This window comes from Gracilinanus agilis, chromosome 3, assembly GCF_016433145.1.
Source record: "Gracilinanus agilis isolate LMUSP501 chromosome 3, AgileGrace, whole genome shotgun sequence".
Taxonomy (NCBI): domain Eukaryota; kingdom Metazoa; phylum Chordata; class Mammalia; order Didelphimorphia; family Didelphidae; genus Gracilinanus; species Gracilinanus agilis.
In genome coordinates, this window is record NC_058132.1 from 304,812,564 (window position 1) to 304,834,392 (window position 21,829).

Consider the following 21,829-nt stretch of genomic DNA (forward strand, 5'->3'; position numbering starts at 1 on the left):
AGGTCCTTAGGCCAAGGATGGGTACACTTGCTGTCAGGACCCTGTAGGGATCCAACTGAACAATTGAAGATTATCATTATAATGCTATAGGTTGCAATCCCTTATAAGTCTGTCTGTCACATAATTGAGTTTTTTTAAGAGGGATTTACTAAGATGACATTAAGACTGCTGATAGAAAACATTCCCTCACACCCTCAAAAAACAATATCTCTGAAACACTCTCCTATAAATGCACAAATTTTCTAGGGGAAAATGTGCTCAGAATTAGAGAATATGTGACAAAGAGGGTAACATTTCCCAGGATTGCTTTTTATAAAAAGCTTCAAGATATTCCCATTGAAGATGTTGAAACTTTGCTTGCTTTCTTTCTTTCTTTCTTTTTTTTTTTCTACAGCCTTAGATCTTCTTTCTTTATCACTTCCACCTTGTTTTGGGCTCCTAATATAGATATTGTTGAAAGAGGGGAAAATGTTATTGGCTGTTTTGGGGAATGTTGTTTGGATACTTATTGGAAGATGGAAAATACAAAATCCTCCCAACTCTTCAAAGCTCACAGGTCCTCTTCTGGTTAGGGAGTGGGTAGAAGAATAAACCAAGGGCAAAACTGAGACCATTTTCTCATCATTCCTATCTTACTCTCCATTCTCCTATCCCCAGGGATTTATTAGGATGGGATATGGTTCTGTCTTCCCTCTGCCTTTCAGGATGTAATCTTAAATTACAACTAATGGCTTTTAACAGGTAACAGAGGGAATGACCAATTCCCTCAATCAATCTGAACAAACCTCCTTTTGCACACAAGGCATCTTTTCATACAAAGAAAATGACTGAGATGTACTCTCATGCTACAAATGATTTAGAGATAGTTGGCTCAGATATGTTCTCATCTGATAAAGCAGTGATTAAAAAGTGGGCACCATCACCCCCTGGTGGGTGCTGCAGCAATCCAGGGGGGCAGTGATGGCCACAGGTGCATTTTGGGGCGGTGAATAACTGTAAGGGGGTAGTGATAGTATGTGACAGGGGGCTCTAAGTAATATTTTTTCTGGAAAGGAGGCGGTAGGCCAAAAAAGTTTGGGAACCACTGTGATAATGGAATGAGTGTTGAATGAGGTTAACTTCAACACTATCTTTACATGAATTTCAAAATTAAATCAGGGAAAACAAGATGGATGAGAATTATGAAAACACTAACATTGACATGGGATACAAGAGGAACTCAAATCTGGTAATCCAAAAGTTTATATCTCTTAAACATACAAAACAATTGAAAGGGACCACTTAAGAATATACCTGATACCTAAGAACATAGAATTCTTAGTAGATTAGTATAAAATAGAAAATAAAAAAGGAAAGGGCAATGGAAAAATATTTTTGGAGAAGGGAACAAGAAAGAATATTACTTAAGCTAAGGAGTAGGATGATCACTGTGTAAGATGTTACACTACATGCTTCTCTGGACAAGGAAAAAAACAGTTTTTAAAACAATGGGTGATAAAACTATTTACAAACAAAAGCAAAGAAAAATATATTGAAAACTTAAGTTAATGCAAGAAATTTGAGATAAGGTTAGGTAGCTAGGATTAGGAAAAGAAAGCCTTTTGAAACAATCAAAATTAATTGTAGGGGGTGGCTCAGTGGATTGAAAGCCAGGCCTAGAAATGGGAAATCCTATATTCAAATCAGGCTCAGCCACTTCCTAGCTGCGTGACCTTTGCCAAGTCACTTAACTCCCATTGCCTAGCTTTTACTGCTCTTCTGCCTTAGAATCAATATAGGGTAGTGATTCTAAGATGGAAGGTGCCAGTTTAAAAGAAAAATTAATTGTACAGACAAAATTGACATGAAAGAAGAAAAGGATTCAGATCAACATAAAAGAAATAAATGGAGAAAATCCAAAAATAATTATCATCATGTCTAATGGGGATGGATTAAGTAACTTAATAAAACAAATGAGAACTAAATAATGACTAAGAAAAAAACACTAAAAATGTGTTGCATTCAATAAATATATCTATATAGAAATATAGACAATGAAAATAAGAAAAGGAGGATTTTATGTGCATTAGGTGATTCCAAAGAAGCTAGCAGTGCAATAATAATATTAGATAATACACAATTTAAAATTATTAAAATTAATAAAAAATAATAATAAAATAACTAATAAAATAAAATTACAAATAAATGAATGAATGAAATGATGCCTTGAACAAATAAAATAATAAATTGATAAATAATGATAATTAAGAAAATTAAAATTTTTAAAAATCAATGGATATTGTAGGAGATATATTCAAGATATACAAATCTTGAAAATATCATAGATGTACTCAAAAGCCACTATTGTGAGCAATCTGCTTATTTACCAGACTCATGGATATATTTCTAATGATTAATTTCCATACCCTTGAGTTGAATCTCAACTTTAACCTTGTGATATTCTAACCCTTCCCAGTCTGTGTCTCTGTTCTCTCTCTGTAAATCCTTCTTTAACTCTAAACCCTTCAACTCATATTCCCTCAGTCCCTAGCTCCTCTTTTTAGGTGTTCTACCCACACAGGAATGTCTTGGAGTGGGTGGGCGGCTTCAGATATAAATGGGAAACTTGTAGCCTAGAAAGATTTAGGGAATCCCAGTTTACTTAGCAAAAGGTGACAGCCTCAGGCTTGGACCACTCACATGAGAGTTCCTCCCAGAGGAAAGATCAAGCCCAAGCCCAGTTTCTTATCTCCAGAAACCTCTCCCAGCATATCACGCCCTCCTTTGGACCTTCACTTTAGGATACTCACTCCCAACCCACATTGCTTGCCAAATCTGAAAAGCAAATTAATCCCTCATCTTTTATTATCTGATAAAAAACATTGTTATTTTATTCAGTCCTGTTTTGATTTTTTTTTTTCCCAATGAGGGATCCTCTGAATTATGTCACACTTAAGGACATAGAATTTAGAGCTGGGAGGGATCATAGTTACCAAGATTAATCTTCTTCTTTTACAGATGAGGACACTGAAGCATAAAAAAATTGAATGAGTTCCCAAAGGTCATGCAAATAGCAAATAACATATGTTAGATGCCAAACCCAAGTTCACTTCCTCCAAATTCTTTATTCTTTCCACTGCACTTGTTTACTTGAAATCATTGGCAGTTCTGGATTTCTGGAATCATAGCTCATGGATTTTAAAACATGATCAACACTGTAGGGTTCATTAGGCATCACTTCCTTATTTATTTAGCACTAATGGAGTTCCACTGTCTACAAGCTCAAGTGTGAATGCTAAAATTTGTGGAATAAATAAGAAAAAAAATGAAATGCCACTCTTCTTTGTGAGTTTACAAACTTCAGGTGTCCTAAAATGATTGTTCTAAGAAAAAAATAAGTGAAGTTATCCAATGGACTGAGGCAACCTGGTGTAACAAGTGCTTTTTGCATAATATATGAATGAGTAAGGTTGACTTGAGATGAGGAATATTGCTAGTTTGCACTCAATACAGCTAGGGTCCGATTATTGTGAATAATAAATTTCCTGAAGTGATTACTTTAGTCAAATTTGCACTGCTTATTTCCATTGAGCTGAAACCAATTACAATATTTTTACTAATTATAAATTCAGATAATGTGAATTAAAATACATTCAACTACTACAGGAGACTTCATTGTTCACATAATTGGGACCTAATTATAGATGGAAAAGAAGTATAACAAAAGTAGTAGAATATTCAGGAGAATTGATAGGATTAAAAAATAACTGCCCCAATCTCTGGGTGTCCAGAGGAAAAAAAAAATCTATTATTCTTCTTTTTACTCCTATAAATGATCATCATGGAGGCTCCATGTTTGGGGATATGTACACAGTCCTGCCCACTCCCTTATTTTTGTTTGTTTTAATATATAATTTCCTATTTCTAAATGGTAAATAATCCCTGGTCTAGTGGTATATGCCTGTGTACTGGAATAGTGTAAATTTCATTTTCTTCCTCATTAAATCCATTGGTAATTTAGAGCAATAGAGTTTATTTTCAGTGATTTCAAGTCTTTTGTTGCTCAAGGCTCCTTCTTACCCTTCATCTCCCTTTGCTACTATCTCTCCTCTCTACTGCTTTCATCTAGAAGGCTTTCAGCTCTATTTCACGTTGTTAGGATGTTAATGTTTGTTTTATTTACATCTTTCCTAATTTGATTTAGTCTCTTTATTAACTCTCCATGGGTTCCATTATATTTGCTCTGAAGTTGGGTATGGTGCATTGGGTTTTATCCATTATTACTTTCCTTAAAATTGATGAATTTGCCAGTTGGGATTTCCCATTTGTGTCTATTTGAATTTCAATTCTGTGCCACAATATAAAAACAACCTGCTGGCAGATTGTTATTTGGTTTTGCTTCTAGAAAATGGAGAACTAAATCCATTGTCCCTTAAATGAGAGAAAAATACCTCTAGGAGTTCAGACTTTACAAACAAAAAACCATTTAGTTGCAAAGCCATCATATATAGTCTCAAAAACATGATTCTTTAGTTTTTTCACTTATTTTTCATTTTGTCTGTACAAATATCTACTAAGTCAATAAGCCTTCAAACACATCTAGTTCTACTGATGATTGACCATTTCTGTTATTCTAGTGAGAACTTCATTCTATGGCATAATGAAAAGAGCATTGAATCTGAGGGCAGAAAGATCTGGGTTCAAACACTATCACTGCCTCTTATGATTCTATTTGAGGCAAGCCAATGTGGACTACAATTTCCTTATCTATAAGATGAGAGGGTTGAACTAGATGGTCTCTATGGTGTAATCACACTCTAAAATTTTAGGTCAAATAGAAAGCCAAGATAGTAGAGTAGCAGGAAGAAGTAGAAGCATCTTCCTCAACACGGCTCCACAAAGATCTAGAAAATGTACTAGAATGCTATTGATTGGAAAAGCTAGGAAAGAATCACAATGAGTAATATCTCTAACCCAGCTCACCAAAGGTAAATAGAATCACAAGCTTTCAAGATGGGATCAGAGCAGTAGCATGACACTTAGAACATTCAAGCTTACAGGACCTAAAAGAGAACATCTGCTATGCATCAGGATGAGATGTCCCAGATCCATTCAGGTGGGTTTCCGTGTTGTGCAATATGCCGGCACTGATTCCAGCTTCATTATTAATTCCCCAGTTTTGAATCATGGTTTAAGGGTTGATTGAGGAATGGAACTCTGCCTAGGAGAGCCATTCCAAGGTGATAAGTTATCATGGGCTATAGGCTATATAGAAATGGAATGTTGATGTTAAAGGTAAAGACTAGCTCTCTGAATCTGACACAAAAAATCAAATAAAGTCTCATTTCTACCTTGTGACCTGATTTGAATCCTGAAGTAGAATAACCACGTGAGAAATATTATTCAAATCTCATACGTTTCTGTCATGATGAATTTGTGCAGCTTTCCATTGGTTTGTATAGTAGCTTAGTCCAACAAAAATCTACTGAAACTGTAAATAGGAGCAAGCCCACAGATGTGTTATTTAGGCCCTATAGAAGTCAGAGCAGCAAGACAGTGATCAATTTTGCTCTGATTCAGATCAATTTAAAAGTACTAAAAATTTGCAAGATGCCAAACAAAGTTGTCCCATTTTTCTCTGCAGAACACAGCACTAAGGATGCCCAAGTAGCAGCAGAAGCACTCAATAGAGTATGATTTTAGTCCAGTCATTCCCTCCAGATAAGTGCATAAGACTCTAATATGAGGTTCGAAGAAAGTAGGCTGAAAGAATGTACAAACAAGCATTAATATATAGCCCTCCTACCATAAAGTGATGTTGCGCTGTCACGGAAACCATAATAAAAAAAATGAATCTAAAAAGAAGAGAATTAATCACCAAGTCAACTAGAGTTCCAGGAACAAAATTCTAGAACTAAAAGAAGAGCTAAAATTAGGTTTGAAATATAATTATGCATCAAATAGAGGAATAAAGGAAATACTCAGCTGAGCTCTCCCAAATGTTCCCTCCTAGGAAAATTACACTAACATTTTCAAGCAAGAGGTTAAAATAGAAATTGAAAGAATTCTCTAATCACCTCCTGAAAAAAAAGTAACATAAAGCATCTCAGGGCTATGATAGCAAAATTCAAAAACTCCCAGGCCAAGGAAATAGTACCAAAAGAAGTCAGAAGGAAATAATTCAAATATCATGGAGCGACAGTCAGGATTATGCAAGATCTTGAAACTTATGCATTAAAGGACCAAAAGGCATGGAATATGATATTTCAATAGGGAAAGGATCTAGGCTATAACCAAGAATCACACAATCATCAAAACTGAGCATAGTCCTCTGAAGGAGGAAGAATTATATTTAATGAAATAGAGGACTTCCATGTATTCCTAACAAATTCAGAGTTGAAAAGAAAATTCCATGACCAAATTTGAGACTCAAGAGAAATATAAAAAGGTAAACATAAAAATGAACACATGGGTTTTAATAAGGTTAATTTGAGCACACTCATATATGGGAAGGTAATAATATAAATGCTATGTACAATTAAAATACTTAAGATACATATATATGAAACTTGGGTCATATAAAGTATTTAAAGTATTCAAGATACTTAAAGAACTTGATAGTCATAGAAAGAAAGAAGGGAGCAATTGAAATAGGATAAGTTGATACCAAAAAGAAAAAATGAAGCAGTGGGAAAAAGAACACAGCAAGAAAAAAGAAAAGGAATGAGAGAAGGGGATAAATCATATTCCCAAAGTGGGTGCCACCGCCCCCTAGTGGGTGCTGCAGCGATCCAGGGAGATGATGATGGCCACAGGTGCATTTGGGGGTGGTGAATAACTGTAAGGGGGTGGTGATAGTATGTGACAGGGGGCGCTAAGTAATATTTTTTCTGGAAAGAAGGTGGTAGGCCAAAAAAGTTTGGGAAACACTGGGATAAATTATTTCACATAAAGAGATGCTTAAGAGTCAATATCGTGTAGCAAAAGATGTGGGTTATGTCAGTCAATTCCTGAAATTTACATTCAAAATTTCATTCAAAGTGGGAATAACACCTACACACGGGCAACTATAGAAACCAACCTACCATACAGATAAATAGGAGAACAAAAGGGCGATTCAAATGGGGAAGTGATTGGAAGCAAAACATTTGTGAATAGCAAAGAAAGTTTGAAAGGACAGAAAGAGAAGGGTAAACAGAGGGAAAATACTAAGGAGAGAAGCACAGAACTAATAATCATAACTATGAATGTGAATGAGATGAACTCACCCATAAAAAGGGAAAGGATAGCAAAGTAGATAAAAACTAAAATTCTACAAAATTCTGTCTTTAAGAAACACATTTAAAGCAGAAAGACACACAAAGTAAAAATAAATGGCCAGAGCATTCTATTATGTTTTAGGAAAAGTAAAAATAAAATCAAGTTAAGCAATTGTGATCTCAGACAGTGCAAAAATATAAATTCATTTAATTAAAAGAAATAAGGAAGAAAATTACATCTGGATAAAAGGTACCATAGACAATGAAAGAATAGCAACACTAAAAATATAGGTACCAAATGGCATAGCATCAAATTACCAAGGGAGAAGTTATAAGAGTTACAAAGGGAAATAGACAGTAAAACTTTAATAGTAGGGGACCTCAACTTTCTCCTCTCTGAAGCAGATGAATCCAACCAAAAAATAAATGAGAAAGAAATTAAGGAAGTGAATGGAATTTTAGAAACTTAGACTTGATAAGTCTCTGGAGAAAATTGAATAGAAATAGAAAACCTTTCTTTTCAGCAGTACATGGTACCTTCACAAAATTTGATAATATAATTGGACATAAAAGTCTGATAACCATATGCAGAGAAATATAAATATTCAATACATGTTTTTAGACCATAATGCTATCAAAATTATACTGAACTAAGAGCTGGAGAAAAAAAAGACTAAAACTTAATTAAAAACTAAATAACCTATCTTAAAGAACAAATCATAGAAACAATCCACAACTTCATTAAAGAGAATGACAGCAAAGAGATAAAATACCAACATTTTTAAGATGTAGCCAAGTCAGTACTTCAGAGAAAATTTATATCCTAAATGTTAACACCAATAAAACAGAGAAAGAATAAATTAATGAATAGGGTATGCAACTAAACAAACTAGGAAAAAAAACCAAACAAATTAAAACCCTTACTAAATATCGAATTAGAAATCATGAAAATCAAAGAAGAGATTAATAAAATTGAAAGCAACAATTGAACCAATAAATGAGTTAGTTTTATGGAAAAATATCAATAAAATAGATGAATCATGGATTAATTTGATCAAAATAAGAAAGAAAACTAAATTACCAGTATAAAAAATGCAGTGATATTTAAAACAAATAAAAAGGAAAATAAGGCAAATTAAGAATTATTTTGCTCAATTATATGCCAAAAATACTAATAATCTAAGTGACATAGAATATTTGAAGAAATATAAACTGTCCAGATTATAGAATAAATAATCTTATATCAGAAACAGAATTTGAACAAGGCGTCAATGAATTCACTAAGTAAAAAGCCTTGGGGCCTGATGGATTCACAAGTGGATTCTAATAAACATTTAAAGAAGAAAGTATTCCAATACTATATAAAATATTTGGAAAATAGCTGAAGGAGGAATTTGGCTAAATTCCTTTCATGTCAAAAAATATGATGTTCATATGTAAACAGGAAGGGCAAAAACAGAGAAAGAAGACTATAGCTTAATACTCCTAATTAATATTGATGTAAAAATCTTAGCAAGGAGATTACAACAAGGATCATACACTATGACCAGGTGAGTTTTATACTAGGAATGGTTCAAATTAGGAAAATTATCAGCAAAATTGACCATTTCAATGAGAAAACCAACAGAAATCATATGATTATTTAAAAAAATACAGAAAAAGCTTTTGACAAAATATAAAACCCATTTCTATTGCCTCAGAACTTATACAAAAGGTGACCATGAAAATGTAGAAAAAAGGAAAAGCATTGTAAGTAATACAGAAAGGAAATTTGAGTTATGTAATTTTTAAGGATTCAAGATATTTCTAACTATACATAGTCTGTATCCCAAGAAAATAAAGATTGAGGAAAAGAACCTATGTGTCCTAAAATATTTATAGCATCCATTTTTGGTGACAAAAAACTGGAAATTGAAGGGATACCCATCAATTAGATAATGGCTGAGCAAGTTTGGGAATATGCTTGTAATGGAGTAATATTATGCCACAAGAAATGATAAAAATGATCACAAAAAATCTGGAAAGACTTTTATGAAGTTTACCTATGTAATGTATATAAATATGTAAAGACAAGTAAGCAGAACCAGAAGACAATAGCAACAGTAATGTATGATGATCAAGTGTGAATGACAACTATTACCAACAATACAAGGATCCAGGACTCCTCCAAGAGATTCAAAATGTAAAAGGTTCTCCTCCACCATAGAAAGAACAGATGGAGTTAAAGGCATAATGAAACACAGCATTCTTTACTTTATTTCCTCCATCAATTTTTCTCTAGGGTAAACAATATGTGTCTTATTTTACAATATGACAAACGAGAAAATATGTATTATATGACAAAATATATACAACTTATATCATCACCTTCCTTCTGGAAGAAGTAGGGGACTGGGAAAGAGAGAGAGAGAGCATGGATTGCAAAATGTCAGAAAACAAATATTAAAACTTTTATTAACATATAATTTGGGAAAAATTCAATTTCAATAAATAAAAATATAATTCAGAAGAATGTTTTCTGGTTCTTCTCATATTACTCTCCATCATTTCATAAAAATCTCTATAGCTTTCTCTAAAACCGTACCCTGCATAATTTTATATATTATTATTATTTGTTCTTTGATCTCTTTAGGAGTATAAAGCCAGTAGTGGTATCAACTAAGAAGTAGTTTATACAGTTTAATAGTTTTTTATGTGTTTGTTTATTTGTTTGTTTGTTTGTTTGTTTTGCCAAAGTTGCATATTGCTTTTCAGAATGGCTGGAGTAGTTCACAACTACTTATGATGTTGTAGCATCAAGGTTCCTCCTTATTCAAGAGCTCACTGTAAATTTTCCCAGACCTTATAAATATGTACCTTTATATGTCTCATATTCTATTCAAATAACTAGTAATTTTGTAAAGTGCTCAAAGACTTAGGTTCATAAATTGCCAGAGAGTAGCAGACATTTGTTCCAAATCTTTCTTGAACAATAAAATTACCAGCTTAACTCTGAGATAAACTCATTTAATCTCTATCTTTTGTCAGACTTCCCTTTGTGCATAAATATTACTGGGGTCATGAATCATGTTTAGAAAGTAGTGACTAACTGCCCAAATAAAAAACATTTCTAATAGACTGTAGAAAAGAAACACAACCAGACATAATGAAAGTTTTTTTGAAGCATGAAACTCCTTACTATTGCTGTATTTCCACTCATTGTGCATCCCAGATGTTATGGTTTTAAATCAATATTTAAAATGGAGTGTTCCCTTTTTCATCCCTCCCATTACCACACCACCCCTAAACAAATGGGAAGGTTTTTATTTAGAATCAGACCCATTTGGATTTCAAATGCAACAAAACCTGTGATATGCATACATTTTCCCCTGTAGTCAACATAGGACAGGAATGCCAAATTGAACTTATTTGTAATGTCTCCATGAGGCATAAAGGAGTGCTTTACAGAGAAGTTTTGAGAGAAAGCAAATTGTTAGGCAGCTTCCTATTAACATGACCCCACAGCTGAAGATTATGGCTTTTAAAGAGCATCCTCAGCAACCTGCAAAGAGAAGTAAAACAGAATATTAACATTCCAGACCAAAGCAACCATCTGTCAATTGATTCTATTTGACAAAATTATCAATTTCTCTAAAAATTAAATTAAATTTTAAAATCTAAACAAAGTAAATTCAGATACTCATGTTAGGGGGAGAAAAAATAAACAATATATAAACATAAATAGTCTACAAGGCCTAAAACTATAGAATAATTCTTGGTCAGTTTGGGCTTCATTTCCCTTATTTTAAAAAGGAAGGAGCTAGAATGGATTATCTAAGTCCCTTTAAATCTATGACTATATAATTCTTAAGAGAAAAGCTTCAAGAAAAGATAATTTTTCATTAAGTTATAATAAGAAAGTCAGAAGTTAAAACAGGACCAAACTTCAGCAAAATTATAAAATATCTGCATCTTCTTTCAATGATTTCCTTTCCCATCTAATACCCAGGCATTTCATCTCATGAATACATTGTCCTCGCATTCTCCCCTCTTCCCTATATCCTGTTCATACCTAGTAAACTAATAGAATTACACATAGGGATGAAAAGAAAGATAATTTAATCTGATCATCTCATATCTAGAAAAACAAATAGGAGTGTAGTATAATAAAAGGAATTGATCAAGATCATATAGTTAGACATCCTTGGAAAATCTAGGTGGAAGAAATAGGATAAGAAGAGAGTATTCCAAAGTTCCAGTAGAGTATACTCTGTCTATAACATCAGTAGCTCCTGAGAAGGAATCTGATATGCTAATTTACAATTATATTAAAGTTAATAATAGAATCTGAGGATTTCTGTTTTTGATGGTATAGAATCCTGTTATTGTTTCTAGAGAACACTGCCAGGGAAGAAATATCCTCTGCTAGCAGATGGCTACTCAGTACAATGGATAGAATGCTAGACTTGAAGTCATAAAGACCTAAGTTCAAGACTTACATCAAACATTCCTGAACACATAAACCTTTTTTTACCTTCATTTGCATCATCAGTAAAATGGTGATAAAATTAGCACTTATAACATTTTCAAGAAGAATAAATATAATAATGTAGAAAATATTTTGAAACTCCTAAAATTTAATTAAAAATATTATTTGTGCCTTATTTTTGGCAATTTTATTTATGTTATATCAGAGAGCTGACTGGAGCACTAAAAAAATTGAAAGACTTGCCCAAGACCACATAGTCACTTTGTGTCAGAACTGAAACCAGGTTCTCTTCACTCTGATACCAGTTCTCTATACAATGTTGTATATTGTATTTAATGATTCATTAATTAGGTATTTAGCTAAATGAACTATGAAGGCTCTTCTATCATTAAAATATTATTATAAATGGGAAAAGCTAAGGAGGTGGCTTAGTAGTAGGAAAATTTGGAACCACTCTGGCTATCCTTCAAAACAAATTTTTAAAAAGGCCCTCAAAATGATAGAAGTCAAAAAGCAATAGCAAGACAGAATGAGGTCCTCTCATACTGAACACAACTTGAAAGATAAGCAGAGAGAGAAAGAGAGAGAGCTAATTTTCCCAGAATAAGGGGCAACTGGAAGCAAAACTGCACACGGAGGAGTGCTGGCTGACAACCTCCCCTCCTACTATTCCAGGTACCATGACTAGAAGTAGGGTAACTTCAAGAACCTAGGATGTGGGATATGCCAACAAAAAAGAATTTCAAACCCACCCTTCAAAGTCCCAGGCCCCGGCACCATACTTAGTGAGGTCCAGAAATCCAAACATTTGGACTTTTCAAGCTTGAAATGCTGTGTTGAAGACCTAGCCCAGGGAAAAATACCTCACATTGTCAATCCCTGCAAGTCTGCAGCAGAGGAGACAGAGTCAGCATCTTTCAGAATTCCCCGGTCATGGGCAAACATTAACCTCTAAAAATTTCTACATGGACAAAGAACAACAACAACAAAAACAACAGAACTAACAGGAGATGTTGAGCTCCAAGTAATAACTTGCAAAAATTCAAAAACTAAAACAAAAATGACCCTGATAATTTGCCTTGAGCTCTGAAAGAACTCAAAAAGAAATTCAAAAATCAAATAAGACAGATTGAAGAAAAATGGGGAAAAATGAAAGTAATGTAAAAAGAAAGTAGCTTAAAAAGCAAAATTAGTCAACTGAAAAAGGAGGCACAGAAATCTAAAGAAGAAAAATGTTTTCTAAAAAATAGAATTGAACTACTGGAAAAAGAGAGGGGAAAAAAACAATAAACAAAATAGTGTCATGAAAAGTCAAATGGACCAAATGGAAAAGGAAGATCAGAAGGTAATGGAAGAAATTTAGTCTTTAAAAATTAGAATTGGGCAGATAGAATCTAAGAACTTCAAAAGACATCAAGAATCAATATTGCAAAATAAAAAGAATGAAAAAAGAGGAAAATATAAAATATCTCATTGAAAAAAACCAAACCTGACATGGAAAATAGATCTAGGAGAGACAATTTAAGAATTATTGGACTACCTGAAAGATATGACCAAAAAAAAAAACATAGACACCATATAACAAGGAATTATCCAAGAAAACTGCCCTGATATTCTTGAACAAGAGGGTAAAATAGAAATTGAAAAAATCTACAGATCACTCCCTACAATAAATCCCCCAAAATGACAAGAACCAGGAATGTTAAAGCCAAGTTCAAGAACTCCCATGTCAAGGATAAAATACCACAATCAGCCAAAAAGAAAGAATTCAAATATCATGGAAGCCCTGGCAGAATTGCATAGAATCTGGAAGTAGGATTAGCAATCATGATCTCAGATAAAGGTAAAGTAAAAATAGATCTGATTAAGAGATATAAGTAAAGTAATTACATCTTGACAAAAGATAGTATGAAGAAATATCAGTACTTAACACATATGCATCAAGCGGTATAGCATCCAGATTTTTAAAGGAGTTACAAAAAGGAGGTTAAGGAATAACTAGGTAGTAAAACTATAGTATTTGGGGGACCTCAACATTCTCCTATCAGAACTAGATAAATCTAAACAAAAAAAACAAATAAGAAAGAAGTAAGAGAAGTGAATAAAATTTTGGAAAAGTTAGATTTAGTAGATATCTGGAGAAAACTGAATAGGGATAAAAAGGATATACCTTCTTTTCAGCAGCACATGGTACATATACAAAGACTGACCAAGTACTAGGGCATAGAAACTTCACAGTCTAATGCAGAGAAGCAGAAATAATAAATGTAACTTTTTCATATCATAATGCAATGGAAATTATTGATTTTATTGAATAGAATAAAAATAAAGAGGCAATATATCAAAATGTATGGGATACATCCAAAGCAGTACACAGGGGGAAATTTATATGCCTGAAGACTTATATCAATAAAATAGAGAAAAAGGAGATCAATGAAATTGGTCATTCAGTTGGAAAAAAGCTAGAAAAAAAAACAAATTCAAAATCCCCAGTTAAAACCTAAATTGGAAATCCTAAAAACCAAAGGAAAAATTGAAATTAAAACAACTATTGAATTAATAAGTTATGACTATGAACTGGTACTATGGAAAAAACCCAAAATAGATAGTGTATTTATTAATTTTATTTTTAAAAAAAGAAAGAAGAAAATCAAATTACCAGTATCAAAAATGAAAAGGGTGATTTCACCTCTAGTTAAGAGGATTTTAAAACAATTATCAGGAGCTATTTCACCCATTTATATGACAATAAATCTCAGAATCCAGGTGAAATGGATGAATATTTACAGAATCCAGGTGAAATGGATGAGATTTAATTGCTTAAGAGTAAGCTGATCCAATATAATAAAAATGACATTCAAACCTAATTTATTCATTAAATGCCATACATATCAAAATACCAAAAAAAAAAAAAAAAAAGAAAAAAGAAAAATAATAAAATTCACCTGGAAGAACAAAAAGTCAAGATTATCAAGGGAACTAATAAAAAGAAATGTGAGGGATGGTGGTCCAGTCATTCCAGGTCTTAAACTGTAATATAAAGTAGTAAATATCAAAACAAACTGGTACTGGCTAAGAAATAGAAGGGTGAACCAATGGAATAGACTAGTAATAAATAACCTCAGCAATCTAGTGTTTGATCATCCCAAAGATACCAGGTTTTGGGATAAGAACTCACTATTTGCAAAAATTTCTCAGAAAATTGGAAAACAGTATGGCAAAAATTAGGTTTAGATCAATATCTCACAACCTATACCAAAATAAAATCAAAATGGGTACATGATTTAAACATAAAGAGCGATATTATAAGTAAATTAGGTGATTGTAGAATAGTTTACTTGTCAGGTCTAAGAAGAAATTTAGGACTGGACAAGAGATAGAGAATATTATAAGATATAAAATTAATAATTTTATTGTATTAAATAGAAAAGGTTTTGTACAAACAAAAACAGTGCAACCAAGAGTAGAAGGGAAGCAAAAAATTAGGAGAATATTTTTATAACACATTTCTCTGATGAAGGTCTAACCACTCAAATATGTAAAGAATTAAGTAAAATTTATAAGAAATCAAGTAATTCCCCAATTGGCCAATGGTCAAGGGATAAAAATAGGCAGTTTTCAGATGAAGAAATCAAAAAATGTTCTAAATCCCTCCTGATTAGAGAAATGTGAATCAAAATAACTCAAAGGTATCAGTTTGTTCTTAACAGATTGGTCAATATGACAGTAAAGGAAGATAATAAATGTTGGAGGGGATGTGGCAAATTGGGACACTAATGCATTGCTGATGAAGTTCTAAATTGATCCAACCATTCTGGAACTTTCTGATCTCTTATTTTATTGATTTTCATTCTATTGATATTTTAGCTTTAGCAATTGCTTAAGCTTCATAAGTGAATTATCATAAACATTTAAAGAAAAATTAATTCAAATATTATATAAACTATTTGGAAAAATAGTTTAAGGAGTCCTTCCAGATTTTTTTAAAGCACAAATATTTTGCTGATACTTAAACAAGGAAAAGCAAAAACCAAAAATAAAGCTAATTTCCTTAATGAATATGGATGCAAAATTTTCAAGTAAAATAGTAGCAAGAAGATAATAGCAATATATCATAAGATCATACACTATGACAAATTGAATTTTACATTAGGAATGGAGAACTGTTAAGAATTAGGAAAAGGAACACAGACCTCATCTACACACTGCCAAAGATGCACAGACATATACACAGTGCCAAAGAAGCATGCACCTAACCTGAATGATGCCAAAAGAGCACACAGGTCAAAAAGAAAAAAACAATCCTGCTAAGATTGCCGAGACTTCTACACCAATAGAAAAAGACTTGAACCTAGTGTGAGAGTTGAAGTTGCAGCACATAGCATATGTCAAGGCACAGGACTCTTTGTATTATTACCCTGCTTGTGAAAATTATGTCAAGTACCTAACAATTGGCTATTCTGGCTCCATATTCTATCCCTGAGAAGAAACAACAAAAGAAGAAACAATGTAATATCAGACCAATAAAGAAAAATCTAGTCCCTTTTCCTACTTTTCTTGCTGTGATGGTTGACTGTGGTTCTGGATGCTGAGTGGGTAAGTGCATGGACATGGATTACTTTAATTGGGTATTATTCAAAGACCTATTGTAATTTTGGTTTTTCTTATTTAGAATTTTTCATATAAAATTTAGGATTGAATATTTAGAATTTTTCACCTGGTAGTTATTTGGCTTTTTCTTGTTATTTTTTCTAATGACTTTAATTGGCAGTAATTCATATGCCTCATATGCCCATGTAATTGATAAAAATAAAATATTATTAAAATGATAGTAATAATAAAAATGATTACCTAAAGAAATGACTGGCTAATGTTGGAAGGAGAGCCATCAATATTTAGGCAGATATGTATTTTAAGGAATAGTCTTCCTCTAATTATTCAAATCACAGCATTTAAGAAATCCCCCATTTTGAATAAGGTAAAAATTTCTTATGCTTATAGACACAATGGATTCAATTCACATATAGGTCAAATGTGGTTAATCCTTATGGCTTCTTCTAATGATAGCAGCTTGCATCCAAAATATGGAATCATCTAAGTGATTTAAACATGGACATAGTCAATAACCCCAAGAACAAATGACATGCAATTCTAATAATAGTGAGATCCAGGACTCATGACATTCTTAATATGGATACTATAGAACTTCACTCCCCCCAACTGGTAATTCTTCCCTCTTCTTCTAGTCTCCATTTTGCTTTTAATCACTTTAATACTTTTGAAAAAGAGTAGCTTTTTTGCTTGAGAACATCAAACTCTTGGGAGACTGAATCTCTGATTGCAGAACTGATTGACCCTTTGAGGTAAATAAATATAATGTAAATTAGTACTTTTTTTTTAATCATGGGATTCATATATAAAAGAATATCCAAGCTGGAAGAAACTGTGAAAGTTATCTAGTCCATCCATCTCATTTTACAAATGAGGAAACTGAGCCCCAAAACAAGAAAGAAATTTAGTAGCAGTCACAGAGTGAGCTACTTAGATTAGTTTACACATTGTCAACAACAACAACAACAAAACAAAACTAAAAATTAAAAAAAGGCAAACTAAGAGAGGAGAAGCCACTAGACTGCATGCAACATTCCAGTCTGTCTGCTAATTAGTTATAGCTTCGATCCAAAAGTATTTCATCCAAAAACATTTAGGGAAGCTGAGATTTCCAATCTTTAGCTTTTAAGTATCAGAGTTAAAAATAGCCTTTATCAGCATATCACAGGAGAGCAACAAAAAGCTTCATGTTTGGCATTTCTCCAGAAAATGATCATCCCTGCTCTGAAGAATTCCAAGTCTTACACAGTAGCACAGAAGAATATTATGCTTGATCAGAGCCATCATAGTGAGTGTCCCTAAAGTATTTTATTTAGGATTTTTGCATCCATATTCATTAATGAGACTAATTGATAGTTTTATTTCTCTGTTTTTGCTCTTTCTTATTTAGGTAGCAGCATAATATTTGTTTTATTCAAGAAATTTGGTAAAACTTCTTTACCTGTTATTTTAAATAATTCGTTTAATATTTGAATTAGTTGATCTCCAAATTTTTAGTAGAATTCACTTTTAAAATCTAAGTGTTCTGATTCTTTTCTCTTAGGAAGTTGATTTATGGTTTATTTAATTTCTTTTTCTAATATAAGCTTATTTAAATATTCTATTTTTTCTGATAATCTAGGCAACTTATTTCTTGCAAGTATTCTTCCATTTCTCTTCTATTGTTAAATTAGTTTACAAGTAATTGAGTAAAATAACTGAAAATAATTGCTTTAGTTTCATCTTCATTGGTGGCATATTCACCTTTTTATTTTTAATGCTAGAGACTTTGCTTTCTTTCATTTTTATCATATTAACAAATTATTTTTTGAATTTTTTTATAATATGAAATGCTGAATTAATTTATTAATTTGACATTTTTTCCACTAAATTTTATTAATCTCTTCTTTAACTTTTAGGATTTCAAATTTGGTGTTCAATCATGGGATTGTCCTTTTTTCAAATTTTCAAATTGAATTCCCAATTCATTTTTCTTTCTTTTTCTACTTAATTAATATAAGTATTTAGAGATGTAATTTTTCTTCTAATATTATCTTTTGCTTTATCTCATAGGTTTTGGTATATTGTCTCATTATATTCATTGTCTTTTTTGTCCTTTTTTCAAATTTTCAAATTGAATTCCAAATTCATTTTTCTTTCTTTTTCTACTTAATATAAGTACTTAGAGATGTAATTTTTCTTCTAATATATCTTTTGCTTTATCTCATAGGTTTTGGTATATTGTCTCATTATATTCATTGTCTTTAGTGAAACTATTTATTCTTTCTATGATTTATTCTTTAATCCACTTATTCTTGAAGATTAAGTTATTTAGTCTCCAATTAGGTTTACTTTTTGTTTCCATTGTCTTTTATTATATCCAATTTTATTGCATTATGTTCTGGAAACAATGCATTTGATATTTCTCCTTTTCTACAATCTACATTATAAATATGGCCAATTTTTATAAAGGTACAATGCACCATTGAGAAGATATAACCCTTTTTGCTCCCATATAATTATTTGATATGTATCATATTTAACTAATTTTCTTATCTACTATAATAAAGATTATATTTATCTTCTTGACTTATTTCCTGTTTTGTTTTGTTTTGTTTTGTTTTGGTAAATTCATCTGTTTCTGAAAAGGGAAAATTAAAGTATCCCACTATCATTATTTTGTTATTTTTTCCATCAGTAATTCTTTCAGTTTTTCTTTTAAAAATATGGATGCTATAACATTTGGTACATATAGATTTAATATTGATAATTCTTCATTATTTGTGGTACTCTAACATAATTTCCATTTTTATCTTTTACGATTATATCTATTTTAACTTTAACTTTGTTAGAAATCATAATTGCTACCCCTGTTTTCTTTGTATCAGCAGAGGCATAGCATATTCTATTACAATCTTTTATTTTTACTTTGTGTATATCTCTCATTTTTAAATGTTTTTCATAAACAACATACTGTCAAGTTTTGATTTTTGATCTATTCTGCTATTTTCATTTTATGGGTGAATTAATCTCATTCATATTCAAATTCATAATTACTAGTGTATTACCCTCAGTTCTGTTTTTCCTCACTGTTCATCCTTCTCAGCCTCTATATTTATCATAGTTTTTTTCCAGGTTAAGATGGAGGCAGAGTAAAAAGCAGCTTCTTAATCTCTCCTAAACCACACATACAGGACTCCTCAAGAGGACATAAAAACAAATCCAGACAAACGAAGGGACCCCAGAACAGGGTGCAACATTGAAGGTATACTGGAGCAGGGCATTTCATTGCTATAAAGGGGTGAAAAAGCTCTCATTAAAACATGAGCTGAGCAACCCCACCCCCTATACCACTTACAGTGCCAAAGCCAGCGCAAAGAGAGCAAGTTTGGGGCATTCATTAAATTCTTGGCAGCTCACCAGGGCCTGCACCTATGAGCAGCAAGACATAAGACCCCAAGAGGCTAAAGAACCAGACTTTGAACACAGACCTTGAGCTCAGGTGCAGACACAGGCACGGACTCAGGCACAGACTCAGGCACAGACTCAGGCACAGACTCAGGCATGGATGTGGATCCTGAGCACAGGCTCAGACCTTGAGTAGGGACCCCGTGCAGAGGGGTGCACTACTATGGAAGCAGCGCCCTGAGATTGTTAAAGGAGCTTCAGGCAGAGGAACAAGCAAGGGGACCACCAGTAGGCTTGACCCTGAGAACAACTAAACCTGAGACCTCAGGAGCCTAAAGAGAACAGATAGACCCTGGGCGTGAGGATAAAGCTGAGAGGGCACTGGGCTAAAAATTGTAAGCCAGAGATAGGAACCTCAGAAGAGAAAGATCAAGAAGAAACCTTTAACACTCAACAACTTTTACACACACACAAAAAAAAATCCAGACAACAGAGCAAACAGCAGAGGAGAACAAACAAGCAATCATATCCAAACCTTCCCAAAAAAATGAAAACTGGTCACAAGCTCTTGAAGAGTTCAAATCTGAGATTATGAGAAAGATGGAAGAAATCTGGCAAAAAAATAACAGTTTAAAAGGCAGAATTTCGCATTTGGAAAGTGAGGCTCAGAAATCAAATGAATTGATAAGCAAATTGAAGACCAGAAATGACCAGCTGGAAGCCTTGAAGGACCAAACAGACCAGATTGAAAAGGAAAACCAAAAGATTATAGTCAAAAACCAGTCTCTAAAGGCTAGAATTGGGCAATTAGAAGCCAATGATCTCTCAAGACAGCAAGAACAAATAAAGCTAAGTCAAAAGACTCATAAAATAGAAGGAAAAATGAAATATATTTATCATAATCCTCTTCAGATATCCAATTTCTTCCATCTAAAACCTCTCCAATTTGCACTTTTCTCTTGTCCTCTCCTTTTGTCTTCCTAATTCTAAATTGTTATTTCTTCTTAAGGATCCTCCCCTGCTCCCTTTCCTCTTTCCTTTTAGTATTATCCTATAGACCTTTTCAAAAGTCCCTTAAACCCCTCAACCATGCCCTTCTTTCTCTTGAAATGCATTTTATTCTAAAAATCCCCCACTCATCTTATCCTAAGTACCTCTCTTATCCCCTCACCTTACCCTTATGTTTCTTGATATGTATACCTTCTAGATATCCATTCCTTTTCTCATCCCATAACTCTTTTTTTCTCTTCATCTACTCTTTCTTCTCTTGGTCCTGTACTCCCTTAAGTGGACTCTTACTCCCTCCCTCATCCTATCTCCCTTTCCCTTCTGTTTCTCCATACATTATCTAGACTTTTATCCTTCTCGTTATATATAATGAACTCTTTTAACCCACATCTGATGAGAGCAGGGTTCTAGTACTACCAGTCCTCCCCACTCTCCTTCAGAAATGTTTCTTTCCTAAAATTCAGTATACAGAACTAAACACAATACTTTAGATATGATCTGACCACATAAAGGTACATACTCAATGAAGATCTGATTCAGGAAAAGCTACAAAGCTTTCCAATTCCATTTTATTCCTTTTTTTTATTGAAAACTGGGGAAATATTTCTACAGTACTATTCTCTACAGCCTTTCAAAGATCTCTGACAGTGCATCAACGTTGTCAATGACAATACGTCAGCAATAAAATCTGCCATGTTTTGTCAGATGTGGCTAATGGGCTGCTTAGTTTTACTTGACAGTAAGTCTTTGTTATAAAAGAAGGTTCTATAATATCTGAAGTGGGGCTAGGGAGTCACTTAAAATGAGAGAACTTTTTTAAAAAGATGAATAAAATATTTCTCAAAATCAGATGAATAATGTTTACAGTCTATATAGCATTTTAAGGTTTGCAAAGTACTGTACAAATATTATTTCATTTTATCCTCACACAAACCCTAGAAGTCCTGATGTTCAATCATGCTTCACTTTTGTGATTCCATATATGTGAGGGTATACATATGTGTGCATACATATATATGTAAAATGCCAGTGCAGATTAGCACTTCCTCCACAACTTGGTGTTTTATGGATTTACCTAGAGTAACTAAGAGTTGAAGTCACTGGCAGAGCCAAACAG